The sequence below is a fragment of the Mirounga angustirostris genome, unplaced genomic scaffold (genome assembly GCF_029215605.1).
Source record: "Mirounga angustirostris isolate CCGP_5_RB_7025 unplaced genomic scaffold, mMirAng1.0.hap1 SCAF_1, whole genome shotgun sequence".
NCBI classification, from domain to species: Eukaryota; Metazoa; Chordata; class Mammalia; order Carnivora; family Phocidae; genus Mirounga; species Mirounga angustirostris.
In genome coordinates, this window is record NW_026991709.1 from 28307164 (window position 1) to 28328129 (window position 20966).

Here is a 20966-nt window from a genome sequence, read left to right on the forward strand (position 1 = left end):
CTAAAATAGGTCTGCTACAATAATGAAAATGTTGCAGCTACTCTCCAAACAAGTTTATAAGCGTTGTCTAAAAATAACCGAGTAGCAGAAACACATTCAGCTATTCTACATCATTAAAATATTGAAGTTACACTTTGCTATAATGTATAGACACCATCATTAGAATCAGAAGCACGGCCATGTTTTGTTTATTGATTTATATTGTGAAAATGCATAATAAGTGTACTGAGTAATTGCCTAGTAAGAGTTTGGTTTTGTTTTTGTTTTTTTTTTTTTTTTAGTTTGTTTACTTAATCTCTACATCCAGCGTGGGGCTTGAACTCCACAACCCCAAGATCAAGAGTCTGCATGCTCTTCCAGCTGAGCCAGCCAGGTGCCCCAAGGGATTTTTAAGAAGAGAACTAGTCAGTAATTCTTGACTACAACATAGGGCCAATGACTTAAATAATAATCAGAATTTTTTTCTACCACTGATACCACTAAACCATGATCTATTTGGTTATATTTTTTTTTTTAAGTAGGTTTTAAATGTTATTAAGCAAGTCACTTTTTGTTTTTTCCATGAAGCTTAGGGGAGCATCTAACATGCACCTTGTAAGGGTTGGTGGAGGGATCTATTGGCATTTAGCATGAACTACATTTCTCTCAGTGGTTGGTACAGTAATATTTACAGCCTTTTAAGGATGCCGTCTTTATCGGTAAGTTAAAGACTCCCACTCTAAAAAACCAGAATTAATGTACTCTTTAGTTTTAGCAGAATAATTGGAAATAAAATCCAAATCTCATAAATGTCAGTCCTGAGGAAGCGTTGCTGTACTTAAGAGCTCCTCCGAGTGTCTAAGAGTAAATCTATAAACCTGAGCTTTAAAATAGTGTACTTCTGGGGCGTCTGGGTGGCTCAGTCAGTTAGGCGTCTGCCTTCGGCTCGGGTCATGATCCCAGGGTCCTGGGATTGAGCCCCACGTCAGGATCCCTGCTCAGGGGGAGCCTGCTTCTCCCTCTCCCTCTCCCTCTTTCTGCCGCTCTGCCTACTTGTGCTCTCTCTCTCTTTCTGTCAAATAAATAAAATCTTTTTAAAAAAAATAAAATAGTGTATTTCTGCATCAGAGCAAGAGGATTTTTGAACCATGCCAAGCAGTCTTGCAGCCTTTTCAGTGACACAAATACCTAGACAAATTCTGTTTTCCAGTTTGGCTTTTACCAAGTTTCATTGGTAGATGCTCTAAACTTTGAGAAAAATTTATGACCATTTTGGACAGTCTGTTTTACTCATTTTTGCGGATACAGCATTCCCCTGTGAGATCACTTCTGCAAAAGGAAGTGGCGTAACCCATGTGGATGTCGTATCCTCTTTTTTTCAAAAACCACCAACAGGACCACAGAGGAGAGCCGAAGTGTGAATACGCTAAGATTTTATTTTCCCTTAGCTAATTAATATGAAATAACTTAGGGATACAACAGTTAGATGGTTTTCTTAGAAAACCACAGCTTTCTCTAAAGACTAAAAGGATTTCTGTGGCAGCCATTATAGCTAATCTTTTTATAAGCAAGCTGCAAATCCTTGTAAGACTGTCAACACCCCACTGGGTGTGCCAGCCAGCCTTGTTACATCTGGTGGGGTGCCTTCTGACTTCTGGCCCTGCCTTCATTTTCCCATTTTTAGCTCATTCTCCCACCATCTAACACCTTTCTGCCCATCATCACAGAACATTCCAATGTTCATACCTTCCCAAGAAGAATTCACTGTTTACGGAGCACATCTGCCTTCTTGGCATCAGTGCTTCAATCATATAACATTGCCTAAAATACCTCCTTCCTTTGCCCTCTTGTCCCCATTCCCAGCTTTGTAAACTTAAACTTGTCTTAAACTTAACGAAGATTACCTCCTCAAAGAAGCCCTTCTTCTGCGATTCCTCTAGGCAGAGCCTGTTCAGCCCTCTGTAATCCCATAAGGCTTTGTGAGGACCTCCCTTGTTGCGGTCATTAGGGTAGTTACCAACATACCTTGTATTCCTTCCGAAGGCAAGAAATGTGTCTTCTAAATCTTACGGTAGCAAGTCCAAATCCTGATACAAAGCAGTTCATTCAATAAATGTATGCCTAGTCAGAAAACGAATGAAATACACGAATACATTTTTTGCCATACACACACAAGAAAAATGAAAGGCTGCCTCCCCTCACCAGTCCGGGACATGAACAAAGTAATTCATGTGGCAGGGACACATCCATTTCTCTGAAGCAATGGCCAGCCTCCTCAGCCACCTGTAGCCCTAGAGCTCGTGATCTCTGTGTTCCAACCATGCATTCTCCCTTCTGCCTTCCCTAATCCACAGAAATGCGACCTGCCAGGAAATTCCTGATTTGAGGAGCTGGTTCTTGAAAGCAGAATGAAAACTGGGGGTTTTGCCAGGAAAAGTCTAATTACCTGTTGTACCACATCTTCCTACAAATAGCAGTGAGCATCTTAGAAGTTTTGCCTTTTAGCAAAGAAGCTGTCAGCCCTTCCAAACACCGCTGTGCTGAGATAGGCCTGAGGCAAGAATTCATGGCCTCTCCTGCCAGTCGTGAATATGTTTATGTTCCAGAGGGCTACATTTGTCCGAACTATCCAAAATCAAACCCGGGCAGAACGTGCTGTCTTGAGGAGTGTGGTACGACTAACTCCTTGATGATAAGACCCTTACCAGGGTAGGAGCTGAATTAGCATTAAGCTATTTCAGATTCTCAAGGAAGTCTGGGTCCCTGTGCTGTGGAAATGCAAGAAGCCGGCGCCACTTACGAACTAGTCCGCTAAAATGAATATGCATTCAGCAGAGGGCTTTGATGGTGGCAACTTAGCTATAAGACCAAATCGCCACATTTTAAGAGTATTAGAAAAGTAATACATACGTTCAGTGATTTGTTAGGTGCTGAATAAAAGTGTGTTAAATAGATATGAAAGCAGAAATTCATCTCATGTGGAACTGGACAGACAGATGTAATTTCCTTTTATTCTGATATAAAATTAATGTAATAAACATTTTAATTTTTAATTACTGCATTTTATTCAGAAAAACTGCATTTCCTATTCCCAGCCCCAAGAGAAGAAATAAGGTCTTAGTTGAAATCATGCTTGTTATATGTCCAAATGGCCTCAAGGATTAGCAAAAGAGTCTTAAAGATGAGGTGATCAGACTAAAGTTATACTCCAGGACTTTCTTTTGCTCCAAATTGTAACTGATAGTAATCTGAGGAAGGTTCCAAGAAGCCAAGGGTCTTGCACTAGTCAAAGTGCAACTTTCTACAATAATGATGACACTGATGGCAGTAAGTGAATGGGATCATATAGTACTTAGACGCTGCTTCTGATCGCCAAGTGAACTCACTCAAGCAGGAATATAGGCCAGAACATCCTATTTATATTTATCAAATTGCTCTCTCAATCTCTCTCTCCCTCTCTCTCTCTTTCTAAAATATAATACATACTGTATAATCAAATACTGTATAATTGACCGATTTGAAGTATATAATTTAATGATTTTGAGTATATTCATAGTCACTACAATCTCTAGACACATTTTCCTCACCCCCAAAAGAAACTCTATTTCTTCCCATTGTGTTAGATAACTACTAAATCTAGTTTCTGTCTCTGTAGATTTTATATATCCTGGACATTTCATATAAATGGAATCATATACAATCTTTTGTGAACGGCTTCTTTCACTTAGCTTAATGTTTTCAAGGTTTATCCATGTTGTTGCATGTATCAGCACGTCAATATTTTTTATTGCTGAATAATTTCCCATTTTATGTATGCCACATTTTATTTATCTATCAGTTAATGGACATTTGGGTTGTTTTCATTTTTAGCTATTATGATTGTGCTATGATCTTTGTTGTAGTAGTCACTCTTCAAAAAGAAAATGGACAACCAACTAAAATTTGGTTTGGAGATTGCCACATATGCGCATTGTTACAGTATAAAGTTAATTGACTGTAGTTCTGTTCCGTGGATTTATATGATTTTCCTCTGCAGTAACACACCATCTTGATTACTATAGCTTTGTAGTCATTTTTGAAACCAGGAAGTATGAGTTCCCCAAATCTGTTCTTCTTTTTCAAGATCGTTTTGGCTATTGTTGGTTTTGTAAATTTATATACCCGAATTTTATTTTTTTTTAATTTTTTTTTTTAAAGATTTTATTTATTTATTTGACAGACGGAGACATAGCGAGAGAGGGAACACAAGCAGGGGAGAGAGGGAACACAAGCAGGGGGAGAGGGAGAAGCAGGCTTCCCGCGGAGCGGGGAGCCCAATACGGGGCTCGATCCCAGGACCCTGGGATCATGACCTGAGCCAAAGGCAGACGCTTAACGACTGAGCCACCCAGGCGCCCCTATACCCGAATTTTAGAATAAGACTGTCAATTTCTGCAAAAATGATTGGTGGAATTTGGATTGTATTGAATTTGTAGATTAGTTTTGGGAGAACTGTTATCCTAACAAGATTAATTCATCCCGTCCAGGAACATGGGGTGTGTTTGCATATATTGCAGTGTTTAATTTCTTTCAACACCGGCACCCTAGGATGATGGCTTGAGTAGGGCTCTCTTTGTCTCTTTCCCTGATCTGTTAAACTGTCTGCTTCTTTTGGTGTCACACCCAGCTGTTAGGCTCCACTAATTGCCTGATCCTTGCTCTATTGTTTTTGACAATGCCCTGGGGCATCAATAGCTCCATTGTCTGATCTAATTAAATTTGGGTCCTTTTGCAAGAGTAGTTTTTGAGGCCAGTCTTTGAGATTGGTTCTGTTCCCAGGAGGGCTCTTCCTAGCCGTCTCTTTCCCTGGTTCTCTATGGTAAATAGCTGGCCAATGGCTTAGCTTCTTGTTCTCATGGAGCTACCAGCCTCCCATCAATTGCCTACCGCCAAGGTCCTCATTGTTTTCAAGAACTCATTAGGCTTGAACTTTTTCAACTCTGTTCTAAAGGAAGGGAGACATTCAGAACTCTCTGTGCTTAGGGCTTGCCTCTTACCCTGGGCGGAATTTCTGAGCCATTGTTCCATTACTGGGGCAGAGATAGTGGCCTGCTTCTCTCCGTTAACAGTCCTGCTTTGGAAGCAGGGTACTGGGTGGAGATGATAGCGTCTAGTGTTCTCGGGTCAACATTTCTGGTGGGAAACTCCTACCCTATGAGCGAGCTAGGGTTAGGGCAACCAATGCCAACCATTGCTGGCCTGCCGCAGTGAGGGTAGACTATCTTCCCTTAGAGTGGAAGCTGTGTAGAGGAAGGATTGTGTAGAGTCAAGGACTGGTGCTGGACTTTTGACACTTGCCTGAAATTCCACTTCTGTAACTAACACAGAGAATTGCAGGAGATGAGAAATGCTGGTGACCTGGGCCTTCCAAGAGATACACTTTAAACGAGGAGCTGGGGAGAGGATCCTCATCTTCTCAGCCACACCGAACTTGAGGGGGGTTTGCATCACACTAAGCTGTAGCAGAGGAAAAGGCTCAGGTCATGGCTCAAATGCCATAGACTCTTACTGTTCTTATCAAGATTTAACAGAGATTTTCTTGCACAAATGTCTTCTTCATTTGCTCACTGCCTTTAGGAAAATTTTCAGGGTATTTTTCCAAAAAAAAAAAATTATCAGTTTATGTTGTTTTGCTGAAGAGTGGATCTGTAGAGAGCCTTGTGCTTCCATTTTCAAAGTGGATCCTTCCTACTTATCCTATTTCTTTTTTTTTTTTTTTAAGATTTTATTTATTTATTTGACAGAGAATGAGATAGAGAGAGAGCACATGAGAGGGGGGAGGGTCAGAGGGAGAAGCAGACTCCCCACCAAGCAGGGAGCCCGATGCGGGACTCGATCCCGGGACTCCAGGATCATGACCTGAGCCGAAGGCAGTCGCTTAACCAACTGAGCCACCCAGGCGCCCCATCCTATTTCTAATCACCAAATTATTCAAAGCAACATTCCTTCAGAGTCACCTGCTTAAGCAACATTGTGCTACAGCTTTATTTCTGTCCATAAGATGGCACATTTCTGGCACATACTGTTTTGAAAGACTCTTTTTCTTTATTCTCATTATCCATAATTTACCTAAATCTATTCTCTTTTCTCCAAGAATTTCATTTCATTTTTTTTTTCATATCCTGCCAGGACAATATTCAAATTCATAACTTTTCTTGCCCATCAAATGTTCCACAGTTAAATTCACCAGACCAACCTCAACGCAACAACCTGCCAACACTTACAAATTCAACTTATAATAATTTAAATGGCTCTTTGGAATTTAACTCAGTAAAATTATTCTTAATTTTTCTTTTTTCCCCTTGCTTAATCTTCTAAGCAGTTTCAGGTTTACAGAATAGATCAGAAAGTACAAACATTCCCCCATACCAACATACCACACTCCCTCACTCAGTTTCCCTTATTATTGATACCTTGCATTAGTACAGTACATTTTTACAACTGATGAACTAATACTGATATATTATTAATTACATTTCATAGTTTTCATGGGCGTTCACTCTATTATACCTTCTATGGGTTTTGACAAATGTATAATGACATGTACCCACTCTAATAGTAACATACAGACCAGTTTCAGTGCCTTAAACATTCCCTATCCTCCTTTGCCCCTCTCGTCTACCTTTGCTTCCATCCTCTCCTCTCCCCAGCCCCTGGCAACCAATAATCGCTTCACTGTCTCCATGGTTTTGCCTTTTCCAGAATGTCGTAAAATTGGAATCATACAGTATATAGCCTTTATGGATTGGCTTCTTTCACTTAGCGATATGCATTTCAGTTTCCTTTATGTCTTTTTTGCAGCTTGATAGCTCATTTCTTTTTATCACTGAATAATATTCTGTCGTATGTATGTAACACCATTTGTTTATCCAGTCACCTATTGAAGGGCATCTTGGGTGTTTCCAAAGTTTTAACAATTATGAATAAAGCTGCAATAAACATCAATGCACAGGTTTTTGGGTGCACTTAAGTTCTCTTTCTTTTGTTTTTGGTATGTGTTTTCAGAGATAGAGCTTATCTTTCAGTAATTCAAATTTCCCACCATTCCTGTGCACCAAAAGTACTTAACCATCAATTCCAAGCCCGTCAGTTTCATTGGATGTATCAACTGGATAGGCTGAATTATATTGCAGTATCACACAACCTAAACTCTCAGTGACTGAAAACTACAAAATTTATTTCATATTCTTGCTACATGCCTGACTTGAGTTGGCACAGGGCTTTGTTTGTGATGATGCTTACTGTGGGACCCAGGGTGGTGGAGCCTTCACTATCCGGAAAGGTCAATGGTTGCCATGGCAGAGCTAAAGAACATGGTGAACTGAGCACTGCCTTTTAAAAGACCTAACACTTCACATTACATGAAACAAAGCTTCAGTCAGCTTAACTTCAGGGGTATAGGAAATATAGTTGCATCCTGTACCTAGAAGAAGAATCAGAAATATTGATGAGCATTCAGCAATATCAACTTTTATTTTTCAATTTGTGTGAGCATAGAACAATAATCTTTTGATCACTAAATTTAATTTGATTATATTTTAATGTTTACCTTCCCTCCGCAGGCTATAGGCAATAGGCTAGAAGCTAAAATTAATTAGCCTTAAGGGCTCAAACAATATTTATTACTTCAAGGGGAAGTGTTCTTGTTGTAACACAAGCTTCTAAAGGCTTACTGTAAGGAAGACAGCAGGAGTCTGAGCATGACTGATAGATTCGGCACTGCAGACATAGGACTCAACATGAATGAGGATGAGTTCTTTTTTTTTTTTTGAAGATTTTATTTATTTATTTGAGAGAGAGAGCACAAGAGGGGAGAGCGGGAGAGGGAGAAGCAGACTCCCTGCTGAGCAGGGAGCCCAATGCGGGACTCGATCCCGGGACTCCAGGATCATGACCTGAGCCGAAGGCAGTTGCTTAACCAATTGAGCCACCCAGGTGCCCGAGGATGAGTTCTTTTCACCTAGGCTCAGTGTAACAACAGAGAGATGTTCACTTGTGGTATCACATAACTGTCTATTCATAGACATTGATTGATCTTATTATTTCAGTGTATATGATTTTTTTTATTTTATTTACTTATTTTTTTTAAGTAGGCTCCATGCCCAGTGTGGAGCCCAATGAGGGGCTTGAACTCACAACCCTGAGGTCCAGACCTGAGCTGAGATCAAAAGTCAGACATTCAACTGACTGGGCCATGCAGGTGCTCCTTTTTAAAATTTTAAAAAATATTTTATTTTTCAGTTTGTATAATTAAATCTTCTCTTCTCTTTCCAAAATGGGATATTCCATTTGAACCTAAACACATCTTGAAGCAAATTTCATCTCAAAAAAGTTTTGGCTTAGGTCACTGCAAATTTATGTAATTGCTCTTGAGTTCTTAAGTAGATACCTATTTTGTTTGTTTGTTTTCAGGATTTGCTGACAATTTCTGACTTACCAGCACCTACCTTATGAAAATCCTTTATTTATGAACAGCTCCTGGAACTGGGTACTCCTTTACCAGTCCATCCCCAGAAACTTCTCCTCTTCCTTACAGAAACTTCTTGGGATGAAGTTTAGGATTTGGAAATGAGAAGATTATCGCAGATGATCCAGGCAGGTATGAAATACAATCGCAAGAGTTCTTATAGGTGAGAAGCAGAGGGGACATTTGACAGAGGCAGAAGAACAGAAGGCAATGTGACCATAGAGTCAGAAACAGGCATGCTGCTGGCACAAACCAAGGCATGTGAGCAGCCACCAGGAGCCGGAGGAAGGGAGAGACAGATTCTTCCCTAGAGCCTCTGAAGGGAGGATGGCCCTGCTAATTTAACTTTCGCCCAGTGAAACTGATTTCGAACTTCCGGTCTCCAGAGCAATGAGAGAATCAGTTACTGTTGTTTGAAGTCCCCAAGTTTGTGGTGATCTGTCATAGCAGCCCTAGGAAATTTAGATATCCTGGGCTACTGCGTAGGAAATGAATGAAAGACAAAGGAATCCATTTTAATGTTCCGCAAATATCTTCCCAGGGTAGACGCAGGCTCCAGTAAACATGCACAAACTACATTAGAGATCTCTGTCTTTCTCATGTGTGTGCAAAAATTTAAATATCAAGTATTTACTGCCCTGTGGAGAGTAATAAAGCAAAGATAAGGTTCTTGTGCTTGAGGTATATATATTCTAAGTAGGACACACACACACACACACACACACACCTGGAGCAGAGTACAGAACCCTGTGTTTTCTCAAAGTCCACCTTGAGGTACACACTTTGAAATATGTCAGAATTCAGAGCACATAAACATGAAAGTGTAGTTTGAATCCTCCCCATCTGGAGATATAATTGCAGTCGTGGGGAGGAAAATAACAAGGAGTCACAGATAATAGGGCCCCGAAGATCTCAAAAAAATAGGTTAATCTCACTGTGGATCCTAGCATGTCATAAAACATCAATGTGCACTAGCTTCGCTTTCCCTTCCTTGGTTAAAAATGTCCCTTTTTTGTCAAGGTCTAAAAAAAGGCAAGACGTAACAAATGAATCTGCAGTGATGTTTGAAAAATATGCCCTGACACATTTGGAACATACCCACTGTTCAAAATCTGCCAGCTAAGAGAAGCTGATTAGAACCCCTGATGGCCCGTGGGGAGACCCGTCCAGGTGCCTGTTACCTGCTGCTTCCAGCTCTGCCTTGGACCAGCATGGAGCCAGCGTATCCAGTTGCCTCTCATCTTTATGTAAACAGCAGACCAGGAGACAGCCACTGCTGTTGATATAAACGTGAAGGGAAAGTTGTGCTGGCTGGGGAATAGGACGAGGCCCCTCTCTTCCTCTTCCTTGGCATTAGACTTTAGTTGGGCCTCTACAGTGATGAAAGCATCACCTTTTTCTTGATGAAGTGCCTTGACTTCAGTAGTTTTTGTGTATCTCTTCATTTGAAATCAGAAAAGATTGTCTCTACAACATTCTCCCTTGAAACCCACAACCAAGAGAGACTTAATATGATCATCTCTGTTGGTACATGGATTTAAAAGTGAAAGGACAATTCTAAAGTTGGCCAGAAGCCTTGCATTCTATGCCCACATGGTGGATTTTCAATGTATTTATCATCCACATTTCCTCCCTGAGGGTGAAAAAAAAAAAAAACCTGCCAGCATTCATTTAGCATGTATCATTTTTTATACTATAATATATTCTGAAATAAATCATTAATGTGATTATAAATAATAAAGCATAGGAAAAGTTTTCTAGGAATGAAATAAGTCAAAATGGAACTACAGATACTGTAAAGCCATAGACAAAGCAGCCATGATCCAGAGTATAAAGAAATTCTCGTTAGGAGAAAAATGGTTCATACATATATTTATTCATTTAACAAAAACATTTATTAGTGCCCACTCTATAACATCATTGGGGAAGCTCCTAGAAACACAATGAAGAATAAGACTGATTTTGTGTCTGCTCTTAAGGAATTTAAAGTCTAATTATTTTCAAAACTAACAGGAGAGACAAACTGCAGTCACCACTGGGTTCCCTGATACAGTGCAGAAGGAAAGCATCTAATTCCAATTTGACTGGTCATAAGGCTTTGCAGAGGAAATAATATTTTCCTTGGAACTTCAAGGATGGAAACATCATGAGCAGTGGCTTGGAGGTAGGAGATAACTTGAAATATATTAAAATACTTAAGTAGGATCACGGTGGCTGGAAGATGAAGCTCCGAAGGGACAGTGAGATCCCCTCAAAGGGATCTTGTAAATAAAGACAAGTTAGGGATGTGATCCAATTTACCCTTAAGAAATAGCTCTGTATCTACCATGTACAAGATGGCTACCAGAGCTATTTCAGGGCGAGGTGATGGCAGCCTAGGCAGTGGTCGTGGTGGTGAGGACGCAGAGAAGTGGATGATCCAAGAGATACTTAGGAGAGATAAATTTGTCAACCTTGGTGATTGTGTAGGCATGAGGTGCAACAGGAGAAGGCTAAATCAAGGATAACTCCTAGTTTTCCAGACTTCACCAAGCAGCAGGTGAAGCTAATGGGCTCAGTTTCAGACGAATGGATTGGAGACGTCTAAGTTACGTTCAAGGAAAGATGTTCAGCAGAGAGTTGGATAAGCGAGCTATTTCAGGAGACTCAGGCCAAAGGTATGGATTTGGGAGTTGTCAGCATACAGTGGATAACGAAGCTACTGGAGCCAAAGAGGACGCTCAGGGAATCTTATAGGTTAAGAAGAGATGAACACCTGGGACAGAACATGAGAAATACGATGTTTCATGGGATGAGAGGAAGAGAATCCTGCAGAAGAAACTACTAGGTCAGAGAAAAACTGGGGGGAGTATATATCATGGAGGCCAAAAAGAAGAGTTTTTGAAGAAGGATGCTGTGGTCACAAATGCTGACTGTTGCCTTGATCAGTATCCAGTGTACTTAATACCAGGGCAGAGTCCCTGTTTCATATGGCAAAATTATTTGTAGTCATCATCATGTAAGATCATAATCATCTTTATTTTCTTGATAAGTTTAAAATGAGCACAATTTTAAAAGAATACATTTTAATTTTAAAGGTACTATTCAAACTCAGAAATAAAAACAAAGTTAAAATTAAAAATAAATGAATAAATAAATAAATAAATAGTGGCCCCTGGGTGACTCAGTCACTTAAGCACCTGCCTTCGGCTCAGGTCATGATCCCAGGATCCTGGGATGGAGCCCCACATCAGACATCCTGCTCCTTAGGGAGCCTTAAGAAAGAAAGAAAGGAAGGAAGGAAGGGAGGGAGGGAGGGAGGGAGGGAGGGAGGGAGGGAAGGAAGGAGGGAGGGAGGGAGGGAAGAAGGAAGGAAGGAAGGAAGGAAGGAAGGAAGGAAGAAAGAAAGAAAGAAAGAAAGAAAGAAAGAAAGAAAGAAAGAAAGAAAGAAAGAAAGAAAGAAAGAAAGTTAAAAAAAAAAAAAAACCTCAGTAAACTATTTCATATATGGATTAAAATTTGTATTTACAAAGCAAGTAACACCTCAAAATTCACACACTGTTTTCAATTTATTTATTTATTTAAAGTTTTTTTTTTTTTTTTTTTTAAGTAATCTCTACATCCAGTGTGAGTCTGGAACTCACAACACTGAGATCCAGAGTTACATGTTCTACCAAGTGAGCCAGCCAAGTAGTCCCCAATTTTAAATACAAATAAAAACTCTTAACATGTGGTAACATAAAATGACAGAATTAAAATAACTCAATTTCTGTTTCTTTGTCTTTACAATCCCTGTGTTGTCATGGCTTATTTTGAAGCTACTGATTAAACCTGGGAATATGTAGACCGTATGGCTAGAGACAAAAACCATGCCCAAAGCAAGCCTGAATGATTCTGAATCATTATGAATTTACCCTTGAAATAAATATATGTAGCTGAGTCCGTATGTGTCTGAGGTGAGCTGTGTAACTGCTGCAGACTCCTGAATATGATATTTGTTAAAGGATAATTAATAAAAGCATGCTTATTTTAATTTTGCACATATACACATTTATACATACAATATACCATATTATAATATACATGTATAGTAATATATTATTAAAACGAAGCAGCAACTGACAATTGCATAGAACTTAGATCAACAAAAGAATTCTGGCAAGGAGTATTTTATTGTTTACGTTGTTTGGAATTGCTGGTGCATTGTGATGATAATAAAAAATGACACACTTTTAAATTTTTACTGTTTCCCCTTATTGCCTATACCCAAGATGGTCTCTATTCTCACTGCCCAGCCTTTGGTACATTACTGGCCTAGATAATAAGAAAAATGAGACCTGAAAATTACACATGTATTCAGTCATAAGAAAGTCATCGGTGACCTTGGCAAACATAGTTTCAGAGGAGTGGTGGGGGGTGAAGCCATTTTACATTGGGCTGAAGAACCTCTAGGTAGAGAAGCAATTTGGACAGTGACTTACATTACTGGTCTGTCTCCTCCAACTTCCTGGTTACTTTTTATCTCTTCCCTTTCAATCTTGCCTGTGCGTTCTACTTCCCAGGCATATTGAAATTTTCCACTCTTCCTTGAGCGTAGCAAGACCTGTGCTAATTTTCCTTTACACTTACCATTCCCCCTACTTAGAATGCCTTTTCCTCCTGGTTAATTCCTTTCTTTCTTGCCACCACTTCTCAAAGTCAGTGATCCAGGGGAGTCTTCTCAACTCTCCCAGGCAAAATTTCAGCCTGCACCACTGTCTCTGTTTCCACGTATGGTAAGCACACGTACTACCTTGTTGTGTAAAATATGTTTTCTTTCACATCTCCAACAGTTACCATCATGCCTGCCTGTTTTAGTCATACAAGTTTGTTGGGTGGATAAATGAGGGAAGGAAGAGGGAGTAAGAAATTAAATGAGTGGGGCGCCTGGGTGGCTCAGATGGTTAAGCATCTGCCTTCGGCTCAGGTCATGATCTCAGGGTCCTGGGATCGAGTCCCGCATCGGGCTCCCTGCTCCTTGGGAGCCTGCTTCTCACTCTGCCTCTCTCTCTCTCTCGTGAATAAATAAATAAATAAAAATAATAAAATATTTAAAAAAAAAAAGAAATTAAATGAGTGAACAAGTGAATGTGTCAATACAATTGAAGAAAACCTGAGCCCTTTAATTCTACATGTGTAACCACATGAAGGCTAAATGGGCTGGTGGCAATGTGATGATGATGAGCCACAGTTACAGGTGAAGTTGGTCATTGGCAGATGATTAGTTCAATATGAAAATGATCATCAGACTTCAATCCGACTTTGCAGCTCTTCACCTCTACAAGGATTCCTCCAGCCCTTCTGCTGTGGTTCTCTGGCACTGTAACCAAGAGGGACATTTTAATTCTCTAGGTGAAAGGAAGCAAGTGGGGTTTCTGCAAGAGCAGTTTGGTCAGCTCAATCTTAAAGATCAGTTGAACAAAGCAGGAGTTATTGTTGCCCTAATGTGTCCCACTTGCACAGGAAAGGCTCTGTTGGGTTTTCAAAATGAATGATTCAGATGCATCTAAATATTTACATTTGCTTGAGAAAGATGGAGATTTCAGAATGTAATTGGATATGTGCCTTTCCCCCAATACATTAGCCTTTCTGTTCCTGTGCTTTGTTAAGTGTTCAGTGACATGAAACCAGGTAGCACTTGACGCTCTAAACATCAGCAGGTCATTGTCCACTCCAAAGTCAACCATGTGCCTGAGGTCAGGAAGGAAAATTGGGCTGTTCCTAATGCTTCAGACTTAAGGTTTGCCCCTGCCCTCCCCTCACCAGTTTCTTAATACTTTACTTGTAGTTGTTTAAAATGGGACTTTTCCATGTCTTGAATTCACTAAACAACGAGCACTTAGAGAGACTTGTTGATAATAGAACTGCTTGAGGCTGGTGTCCTGGATGTAAAATTGGGCTCTTTATTCTGAATATTTGTTTTCAGACAGTGCCAGTGGAGGTCCCCAGCCTATTGGGGGCTGATACACTCTGTGTCTAACAAAAGCCATTTAAATATTTGCAGTACAGTTCTCCTCCGCAAGTTCAACTGAATGAATACTTGAATAAATAGTAAGAGGATCAGTTTCTGTGAAGGAACAGTAACATTCAATAATATCTTTTTAAGTATGGTAACCTTTATGACTTCTAAATATTAGAAAATCTTAACAATGTGTAGCTGGTGAGTGAATGCCCTTTTGATAATTGAATATTTTTCTGGGATACAAAGCTCTAGATTTAACAGATGTCCAGTCAACAGTGAAAGCTATACTCAGTTGTGTAAACACTGACCTTTTCTTATCCAATTTTCCCCCTGAGTTTGTTGATACACATCTAAGCACGCTTCTTTACAATGGCCCATCCAAATCTTGAACAAATTTTCATTATTTACTAGCAACTCAGCTAGAGCTGGACACAGTAAGACCAGGATGAGAATAATAGGATCTTGTTATTTGTTGATACAAATTGCTATTTGGTGATGTTTGTCAAGGGAAGATATTCATGCTAAAATTAAATTCAGGAAATGTAATGATGTAATAGAAAGATCCTGTTGCAGTCCTGTCTTGGCCATTAAAGCTACCACATGACCTTAGAGAAATCAATGAACATCTCTGGGCCTCAGTTTCTTCATGATTATAATGAAATCATTGGATTAGATCACTGGTGTTCAACCATTTTCCTAAAAGCCCCAAAGCCTTTCAGGAGATGTTAAGTGCCATATGGTTTGTTTTTCTGTGGTTTTCTCTTTTTGCCACATGTTTCTGTAAAAACTGGCATAAAACTTTGCCGTAATTTTACTTTAATATATATGTCATGTATATATATATATATATATATATATATAACTGATTAGTTTGAATTTTGTCACTGTTTATGATGGAGTTGATCTTCTGATTTCCATGCCCCAACTCCATTCCCACTGTCAACTTCACGTCTTTCTGATGAGGCTTCTCCAATCCAAGGACAAACTCCAAGAACTCCCTCTTTTACCATAACTTTATTGATTTACCAACTCATATAAATTGTTTGATTTCCCTGAACTTCAATGAAATAAACACTTTGTGTCTTCTTTTATATAGTTTTATTCTTTCTCTGTGTTAACTCTAGACTCAGCAAGTAGATTGCAGATTTCACGTGAGCTTGACCGTGCCAACCTCTTAGTTGCCTCCCCCTATCTCTTCCCCTTAGGCACAACTGAATGGATCCTCTGGCTATGTTCTTATCTAAAACTGGAGAGTCATGATTGGTCTAAATCAATTATGGAAATCCTGTTCCCCTTTCTCAGGTTCTCTACTGCTGAACTTGAGCCTATGACCTAGTTTTGATCAGTGAGATATAAGCTAGTAGAAGTCCACAGGGGAGATTAAGGGAAAGAAAGCTTTTGTTCTCTTGAGGAGAACTATCCTTTTTTGCTTTCTCATTCTTCCTGCCTTGACCACAGATAAGATGCCCTGAATAGCAATAGCCATATGGCAACTATTGAGGCAACCAAGATGAGGAAAAGACCAAGGAAATCTCAGAGACATAGGGCCCTGACTTTGTTAAATGACAAAACCAATGACATCAATGTACCTCTGGAGTTTCGCTTTTTGAGAAACTTTTATTTAATTAATGGTTAGAATTTTAAATTCATTCATTCATTCAACAAATATTGATGATGAACCTGTCATATCCCAATCATAGTGCAGGAAACACATTAGTAAACAAAATACAATAAGTTCGTACTCTCACAGAGTTTACATTCTAGGAGGGGAGAAGAGACAGAAAATTAGCAGTAGCTATAATAAATATGCTCCTGTCTTTCTGATTTGAATATAACCTCACATTTTCCCACATAAACAATTTGGAAAATACTATGTGTTATGGAGAAAAGAAAGAGCAGGATATGTGGACTAGGAAGTCCACATTGGGGGAGTCAGATGTGATTTCAAACAGGGTAGTAGGAACTTGAGAAAGTAACATTTGAGCACAGACTTGAAGGAAGTCAGAGATTTAATCGTATGGTCTTGATGAAGGATGGTTGGAAGGCAGGCAGGCAGGGACAAGGCCCTAAGAGGAAACCACCCTTAAAAGGATTTTACAACACCCTGGAAGGAGCCCTCCACCCTTTACCATATGATAGATAGGTGACAAAAATCAGAATGAATGACAGGTTCAGGGAGAGTTAATTAGATTAGAACAGCCCACCAACAAGCCCATCAAACCCCCTAGATTTAGAAACCCCGATGGCAACCCCTTCGGGTCCCCTCCCTCCTCGGGAGCTTTGTACTATTGCTTTGCTATCACTCAATAAACCTTGCTTTGCTGCCCACCACTGTCTAGTCTACCTCTTCATTCTTTAAAGTGGCGTGATCAAGAACCACGGGCACCAATTGAGAAAAAGTCCTGCAACAGTCAGGGGGAAGAACAATTCAGACATTCAGTGTAATCAGTACAAAGATTGGAAGGCAAGAGCAAGCGAAGTCTGCCCAAAGAACTGCAAGGAGACCAGTGTGGCTGGTGTGAAGTGAGGGAGATAGTTGGGGGGATGTGTGCGTGTGTGCTGTGCATCTTGCAGAATCATGTGGCTACTGTAAAGACAGCCTTTTTTTCTGGGTGAAATGAGTAGTCACTTGAAGGGTTTGAACAGAATTATAGTATGGTCCCAGAATGCCTGGGTGGCTCAGTTGTTAAGCGTCTGCCTTTGGCTCAGGTCATGATCCCAGGGTCCTGGGTTCAAGCCCTGAATCGGGCTTCCTGCTCAGCCGGGAGTCTGCAGAGCCTGCTTCTCCATCTCCCACTCCCCCCGCTTGTGTTCCCTCTCTAGCTGTCTCTCTCTATCAAATAAATAAATAAAATCTTAAAAAAAAAAAAGAATTATAGTATGGTCTGGCTTGCATTTAACAAGATTATCTGATCTGCTCTGGTGAAAATAAGTACAGGGGAAATCAAAGGTGGGAGTAGGGAGAAGGGCAAGGAGATTATTATGATAATCCAGAAGATAAATGGTTCTTGCTTGGGTTAGGAAAGTAGCAACAAAAATGAAGTGGAGGAAGTTTTCATCTTCTAAATATATATATATATATATATATATATATATATATTTTTTTTTTTAAAGATTTATTTATTTGAGAGAGCAAGAATGAGAGAGAGTACATGAGAGGCGGGAGGGTCAGAGGGAGAAGCAGGCTCCTCGCTGAGCAGGGAGCCCGACGTGGGACTCAATCCCAGGACTCCAGGATCATGACCTGAGCCGAAGGCAGTCGCTTAACCAACTGAGCCACCCAGGTGCCCGTTCTAAATATATTTTAAAGGCAGGAACACAATTTCCTAATGAATTTGAGTGAAAGTGATCAAGCCTTATCATTTTAGGATAATAAATACATGTTAACAGTAAAATAAACATCAATAAATATAAAATTCTAGTTTTTAATCCAAGTCAACTGATTGGAACTTTAACAATCAGTTATGGAAAAAGGTTTCATCTAACATGGAAATGTAACATAGCAGGCAATACCCTATAGCCAAACAATGTTTATTGATTTTTTCTATTAACATATGATGTATTATTTGTTTCAGGGGTACAGGTTTGTGATTCAACAGTCTTACACAATTCACAATGCTCACCATAGCACATACCCTCCCCAATGTCCATCACCCAGCCACCCCAACCCTCCCACCCTCCTCCACTTCAGCTGCCCTCAGTTTTTTTCCTGAGATTAAGAGTCTTTTATGGTTTGTCTCCCTCTCTGGTTTCGATCCTCTGCCTTGTTTCTCAGATTCCACTTATGAGTGATATCAAATGATAATTCTTTCTCTAACTGACTTATTTCACTTAGCATAATATCCTCTAGTTCATCCACATCGTTGCGAATGGCAAGATTTCATTTTTTTTTTGATGGCTGCATAATATTCCATTGTGTATATATACCACATCTTCTTTATCTATTCATCTGTCGATGGACATCTAGGCTCTTCCCATAGTTTGGCTATCGTGGACATTGCTGCTATAAACATTGGGGTGCACATGCCCCTTCGGATCACTACATTTGTATCTTTGGGGTAAATACCCAGTAGTATAATTGCTGGGTCATAGGGTAGCTCTATTTTCAACTTTTTGAGGAACCTCCATACTGTTTTTCAGAGTGGCTGCACCAGTTTGCCTTCCCACCAACAGTGTAGGAGGGTTCCCCTTTCTCTGCATCCTCGCCAACATCTGTCATTTCCTGACTTGTTAATTTTAGCCATTCTCACTGGTATGAGGTGGTATCTTGCTGTGGTTTTGATTTGTAGTTCCCTGATGCTGAGTGATGTTAAGCACTTTTTCATGTGTCTGTTGGCCATTTGGATTTCTTCTTTGCAGAAATGTCTGTTCATGTCTTCTGCCCATTTCTTGATTGGATTATTTGTTTTCTGGGTGTTGAGTTTGATAAGTTCTTCACAGATTTTAGATACTAGCCCTTTATCTGATATGTCATTTGCAAATATCTTCTCCCATTCTGTCGGTTGTCTTTTGGTTTTGTTGACTGTTTCCTTTGCTGTGCAAAAGCTTTTTATCTTGATAAAGTCCCTATAGTTCATTTTTGCCCTTGCTTCCCTTGCCTTTGGCGATGTTTCTAGGAAGAAGTTGCAGCAGCTGAGGTAGAAGAGGTTGCTGTCTGTGTTCTGCTAAAGGATTATGATGGATTCCTGTCTCACAATGTTTATTGATTTTTAAAGAAGTTATCCCATTCTTCTCTTTTAATCCTATCAAAATTTCTTCCTGAGTAGGCATAGAAACTTCACATACATAAGACTTCATTTATTGGGGTGCCGGGGTGGCCCAGTTGGTTAAGCGACTGCCTTCAGCTCAGGTCATGATCCTGGAGTCCCAGGATCGAGTCCCACTTCGGACTCCCTGCTCAGCGGGGAGTCTACTTCTCCCTCTGACCTTCCCCCATCTCCTGCTCTCTCTCTCTCTCATTCTCTCTCTCAAATAAATAAATAAAATCTTAAAAAAAAAAAAAAAAGACTTCACTTATTAAGGAACAATTCATAAATACAACAGCATAAAATTAACCCCCAGCCCCCTTTTGCTAGTTTCTTAAAACTAATTTGACTGAACCTAAGTCAACTTTTAGTGGCAACAGCAATTTTTTTAGACAAGATGTGTGGAGAAAAATGGAAGAACTCAAATTCATAATTTCAGGGGCAAAACACCTGCCAAAAAGTAGGTGGTAGTGGTTCGGATTTGAGCTAGAAACTTTGCAGAACAAAAAAATAAATAAAAAAGAAAGAAAGAAATTTTGCAGAAAAACTTTGAACATTTCTTAGCATCCAGTCATTGGTCATCTTGGATCTTCAAGGTAATAATGTGTGTGTGTGTGTGTGTGTGTGTGTTTCCAAGTTTAATGTTGACAAATCAAATTGGGTGAGCTATCTACAAAGCGTAGGTACTGGTGAGACGTGGGTGCTTGTTGAAAAGACAATGCATATGTCTAGACAGCATTCTAGTTGTCCATTGTCTTCTATGAACTTTGGCTGTAAGAGGAAGGACAGTGATGTAATAGCACTTTTCTTATATGTATGGGATATATTTATTGGCAACTCTCAAGCTATAAAGAATTAAATAAAAACTGCAGGAGAAGCAAAGGCATTTGCAAGCTTTTTAGAGTTAAGTCTCTGAGAAGAAGGACTTATTATTAGATCTGTAAGGGAGAAACAGTTTTTTCTCAACCCTCTCAGAGTCCCTGACAGGGTCTGAAAATTAAATTAACAGAGACAGATTAACAAGAAAAGCCTACAAATTTTATTAAATGTGTACATGTACATGGGAGGCTTCACAAAAGAATGAAAAGCTAAAGAGGTGACTAGAGCAGAAAACTTTTATACACTTTAGACAAAGAAACACTAAATTTGCAAACAACTGATAAGACAGAGGGGGTTTGTGCTAGGAGTAGTAAATGGTGAAGAAGTAACTAGGAAAATAAGGGTTAGTTTAACAAGTTTGTTTATATAGATTTCTTGGCCTCCAATTCCCTGTCTCTGGTCATAAGAATGTCTTCCTTCCTCCTGGTACAGGGAGGTTACCTTTCACATGGGAGTTTTATGACCTGTTTTAGGCAAGAAGGACATTGGGGGCATGTCAGAGTGACCTTCCTCCTTCTGCCATTTTCTCAAACTCCTTCAGCTTAAGATATTCAATATATCAAGGTGCCATATTTTGGGATAGCATGTCCTGAACCCTATCAGATCTTTCTCAGAAAATGCATAAATTGTAAATTAAATACTTCTGGCTATTCCCTAGTTAGTGTTCTCAGTACAGAGCTTCTTTCTGTAAAGAAGCTTGGTTTTTATTTTTGTTTTATTTTTGGTTTTTATTTTTGTTTTAGTTTATTACGTATGTGAAATATTTTCACATTTCCAAATACCCAACAGATATTTAAAGACTACTGAGTGTCAAGAACCACACATGCAATGATGACTAAGATGAACATGATCCCTCTTCTCAAGAAATTTTTATTCT

At 39.6% G+C, this 20966-nt stretch overlaps 1 protein-coding gene across 1 annotated transcript in view; it reads left to right on the forward strand.

Annotated features, from left to right (window-relative positions):
• Positions 1 to 20966, forward strand: part of SAMSN1 (SAM domain, SH3 domain and nuclear localization signals 1) — a 419971-nt gene that overhangs the window by 50217 nt on the left and 348788 nt on the right. Inside the window, exons 2-3 of the mRNA XM_064580112.1 lie at positions 8555 to 8617; positions 10499 to 10649. The gene's annotated coding sequence lies outside the window, so the exon portion shown is untranslated. The remainder of the gene's footprint in view (positions 1 to 8554; positions 8618 to 10498; positions 10650 to 20966) is intronic.